This window comes from Procambarus clarkii, chromosome 3, assembly GCF_040958095.1.
Source record: "Procambarus clarkii isolate CNS0578487 chromosome 3, FALCON_Pclarkii_2.0, whole genome shotgun sequence".
Lineage (NCBI taxonomy): Eukaryota > Metazoa > Arthropoda > Malacostraca > Decapoda > Cambaridae > Procambarus > Procambarus clarkii.
Genome location: NC_091152.1, coordinates 46,419,620 through 46,424,960, shown reverse-complemented (window position 1 = coordinate 46,424,960; position 5,341 = coordinate 46,419,620).

Sequence of the window (5,341 nt, the reverse complement as noted above, 5' to 3'; positions counted from 1 at the left end):
TGCTTCCCTTGTTGACTCCTCACTGTCTGCTTCCCTTGTTGACTCCTCACTGTCTGCTTCCCTTGTTGACTCCTCACTGTCTGCTTCCCTTGTTGACTCCTCACTGTTTGCTTCCCTTGTTGACTCCTCACTGTCTGCTTCCCTTGTTGACTCCTCACTGTCTGCTTCCCTTGTTGACTCCTCACTGTCTGCTTCCCTTGTTGACTCCTCACTGTCTGCTTCCCTTGTTGACTCCTCACTGTCGGCTTCCCTTGTTGACTCCTCACTGTCTGCTTCCCTTGTTGACTCCTCACTGTCTGCTTCCCTTGTTGACTCCTCACTGTCTGCTTCCTTGTTGACTCCACACTGTCTGCTTCCCTTGTTGACTCCTCACTGTCTGCTTCCCTTGTTGACTCCTCACTGTCTGCTTCCCTTGTTGACTCCTCACTGTCTGCTTCCCTTGTTGACTCCTCACTGTCTGCTTCCCTTGTTGACTCCTCACTGTCTGCTTCCCTTGTTGACTCCTCACTGTCTGCTTCCCTTGTTGACTCCTCACTGTCTGCTTCCCTTGTTGACTCCACCAGTGGTGTGGTAGTCCAGAGGTACCAGTGTTGTGGTAGTCCAGAGGTACCAGTGGTGTGGTAGTCCAGAGGTACCAGTGTGTGGTAGTCCAGAGGTACCAGTGGTGTGGTAGTCCAGAGGTACCAGTGCGTGGTAGTTCAGAGGTACCAGTGTGTGGTAGTCCAGAGGTACCAGTGTTGTCGTAGTGTAGAGGTACCAGTGTTGTGGTAGTCCAGAGGTACCAGTAGTGTGGATGTCCAGAGTACCAGTGGTTTGGTAGTCCAGAGGTACCAGTGTTTGGTAGTCCAGAGGTACCAGTAGTGTGGTAGTCCAGATGTACCAGTAGTTTAGTAGTCCAGAGATACCAGTGGTGTGGTAGTCCAGAGGTACCAGTGTTGTGGTAGTTCAGAGGTACCAGTATTGTGGTAATCCGAGGTACCAGTATTGTGGTAATCCGAGGTACCAGTGTTGTGGTAGTCCAGAGGTACCAGTGTGTGGTAGTCCGAGGTACCAGTGTGTGGTAGTCCAGAGGTACCAGTGTGTGGTAGTCCAGAGGTACCAGTGTGAGGTAGTTCAGAGGTACCAGTATTGTGGTAGTCCAGAGGTACCAGTGTTGTGGTAGTCCAGAGGTACCAGTGTGTGGTAGTTCAGAGGTACCAGTATTGTGGTAGTCCAGAGGTACCAGTGTCTCCCTTTCCAAAGGTGTAGTTGAGTAGTAGGATCACTGGTATATCAGTTCATAACAATGGACCGTTCTGTTATAAGAACGTGGGATGGACAACGTTCTGTTTCTCCATCCACAACATCCCAATCTCTATCCCAACCTGTTCCTGATATAGAATATATCCGTGTCTCTCCTCTGCTCACATGTGCTTTTTGGGAGTCAATTCATTTAATATTTTGGTCATTTAAAACTTTCTTGTTAGTTCTGTCAGAAATGTGAAGATTTTTTTGAGGTCAAAGATCGCGGCGTTTGTGGGCTGCTTTGAGCCGGGTAAAGCTGGAAATTTACACAGCATCTCCACCCACTGACAGCTGTTTCTAAATGTTGGTTTCGTTGCTAAAGTTGTCAGTAAACCGTTCAGGGAATGTGTCCAAAGTTAACATACCTGAGACAGACGACTCATTCTTGCTTTGAGTATACGTGAGCCAGAAGACTGTGTCGTCCTCAGTGAGAATACCTTAGCGTATATCTTGTGTCCTTGTACACAAATACCGTTAATGGATATAATTCCAACACTTACACCAGAGGCACACATAGACAAGGTAATATCAGCGGCATATGGGACACTGACAAACATTAGAACATCGTTTAGAAACCTATATCAGGCGATTCCAAAACAATTTATACAGCTTTTGTTAGACCAGTACTGGAGTATGCGGCAATTAAAATTGAAAAAGAACGGAGGTTTGCAACAAAATTAGTGCCAGAGCTAAGAGGGATTAGTCTACTAGAATAGGTTGAAGGCATTGGGCCTCACAGCCCTTAGAGGCCAGAAGAACAGGAGACATGATCACAACGTATTTGATAATGCAAAGGATGACAAGAGTAGCTTCATTTAATTGAGAGAAGTTTAAGTTGGAACATAAAGTGAGCCAAAGAAATGCAAGGAAATACTCGACCTCTGAACAGTTGGTCAACAAGTGGAATGAACAGAGGGAAGTTGTGAGAGCCGCCTCTATAAAGACTGAGAATCTGAACGTCAGAATCTATTGCAAGAGGAACACCGAGGCTGGCAGGCGGGGCACAACGAACTGGACCTCTTCCTCTTCTTCTTCGCGACACGTGCAGTTTGCGTGAAGGTTTTTCCTCTCGATGACTGCACGAGTGTTGATGTTGATCGATGCGGCCCTCACGGTGGCGCACCAGTGTTCAGACTCTGGCAGAGGTTGGACGTTATACATGTCTTACATTGGTGTGAGGATAATGAGAATAACATGAGTAGAGACGGACTCAGGATGGCAAAGATGAGGGTGGTGATCATAGTGGTATCCAAGTGTTGCTGTTGGTGTGAGGTGTAAGGTTTAGTTAAGAGACGGAGATTGTGATTAATTATGTTTGGGAGTTGGTCGGTTGAATTACCCTAACCTATCTAACCTTCAGATAGGTTAGGGTAATTTATGGTAGGGTGAGTTAGAGTACATTAAGTAACATGGGGTTAATGTGCACAAGGTTAGGTTAGGTTGGGGGTAGGTTAGGTTAGGTTAGGATAGGGTAGGTTAGGTTAGGTTGGGGTAGGTTAGTTGTAGAAGGGTTGATATGTTGTCGTATTTCGGATTTGTACGTCTGGGATGTGATTACATCGGTCTTTTTTAACGTGGCAGTAACACACCGTGTTGAATATCTTGGAGTGGTTGGGGATGTGTCGTGGGGGAGTGGGGTTGATGGGGTTTTTCAAATTGGCAGGTCATTGGGAGGTTTGTACAGCTGGGGGTTTGTTACTCCTGGTGCTGGTGGTTGGGGTTTGTGGCAAGTCAACCTGGGGAGTGACTTTGGTAAGGCGTGCTAAGGGGTTATTTTAGGAGTTTTCCCATCATCAGCTCAAACGATGTGTCCAGCAATGGTAGCTGTGTTAGGGCGGATGTCATTGTCTGTAGATGTCGATGGTGTGAGTGTTGACCCAGCCTCGGGGATGGGTTGAGTTACTTGTGTAAAGAATTTAGTTAGGAGTCGGAACAGTGTCTTTTCTTGTGCATTTTCAGTGAGAGTGAGAAGAGTCTCAACAAGATCAGGGCTTAGTTGTATTTTTTTGAGAGAGAGGATTGGAGTCTGAGGTGCAGGTGTCAGTGACAGACATATCATGTACGCACAAAGGTTGTGGTTGAGTGTGAGGAAGTGGTTGATGATGGGCTGAGTTAGGTTGTTTCAATGCAGTATTGTATTTCAGGTTGGTGGTAGGGAGAACTTTAGTTTTTGCTGCTGCTGCTATGTTGAAGGACATTGTTTGAATGTAATGTCATGATCACCACCACAGTTTGAGCAGGTGAGTGTATCTGACCCACAGTCTTGTGTGTAGGGAACCAGAGCATTTCCCACATTTAATGTCTTTGGTGCAGCCTCTCGATGTATGGTTGAAACCTTTACATCTAAAGCACTGAGTGGGACGTAGTACGTATTCCTCTAGTTTATGGAGGAAGCCCTTAAATCAAACCCGATAAGGGGGAATGTAGTCTACAAAGGTAAGCAGAGCACTGCCTGTATCACTCGGTTCTCTATTTGTTCCTCGCATGAATTTTTTGACACCGAAGATTGGAATGTCATCTGCCTGAAGTTGTGCCTTGATGTCGTCTGCACTGATGTCTACACATGACGGATTATATATTTTGCTAATCGGTCACCTATTGGTTGGTAGCATTTGACTTTGTATCCACAGATGTTAGTAACATCTGAAGGCTCTAGTTCCTCACTGTGTTTGTGGTCCACTGCGATCAAGTTCCGTTGTTTATTAGGTCTGAGAGCGTGCACGTTGATCCCGAATATCTCGGGAATGGCATGATATAGGATACTTTGTGCCTGCTATTTCCCCCAAACACTCCTATCTTCGTCATCAAAGTCAATGATGAAAGTTTGCAAACCAGGAGAACTCCGCCGACCTTGGTTGAGCGGTGAATGTTGATACTGAGGCGGCGTGGGCCAGAGTCGTCTCTGTTTACACTCTATGATGGCGGCGTTGCGCCTAACCTGTTCGCCTTACTGTGATGTTTACTGTTCTGGAACTCCCTCTGGATCCTCCTCTAAGACCGGGCGCCACTCATGACCTGTATGTGCGCCATGTGACAGTGGTTTCCCACAACCCTCAAAGGTATCGTGAATGTTTGTAGGAGAGACGCTGTGTGCACCTCAAGCTGTCGCCATGTTGGAACGCCTCCGAACTGGACCTCACTACCAGTAATCCCTGATAGGTAACCACTCAAGTTACCACTGAGGTACACAGGTACCCCACCACTCAGCGTACCACTGAGGTACACAGGTAACTCACCACTCATGGTACCACTGAGGTACACAGGTACCGCACCATTCAGCGTACACTAAGGTACACAGGTACCGCACCATTCAGCGTACCACTAAGGTACACAGGTACCGCACCATTCAGCGTACCACTAAGGTACACAGGTACCGCACCATTCAGCGTACCACTAAGGTACACAGGTACCCCACCACTCAGCGTTTCACTAAGGTACACAGGTACCCCACCCTCTCAGCGTACCACTAAGGTACACAGGTACCTCACCACTCAGCGTTCCACTAAGGTCCACAGGTACCCCACCACTCCGCGTACCACTGAGGTACATAGGTACCTCACCATTCAGCATACCACTGAGGTATATAGGTACCTCACCATCTGAGGTACACAGGTACATCACCATTCATGGTACCACTGAGGTGCACAGGTACCTCACCACTCATATTACCACTGAGGTACATAGGTACCTCACCACTCATATTACCACTGAGGTACACACGTACCTCACCACTCATATTACCACTGAGGTACACAGGTACCTCACCACTCATATACCACTGAGGTGCACAGGAACCTCACCATTCATGGTACCACTGAGATACACAGATACCTCACCACTCATGTACCATGAGGTACACAGGTACCTCACCACTCAGCGTACCACTGGGGTACACAGGTACCTCACCACTCAGCGTACCACTGAGGTACACAGGAACCTCACCACTCAGCGTACCACTGGGGTACACAGTACCTCACCACTCAGCGTACACTGAGGTACACAGGTACCTCACCACTCAGCGTACCACTGGGGTACACAGGTACCTCACCACTCAGCG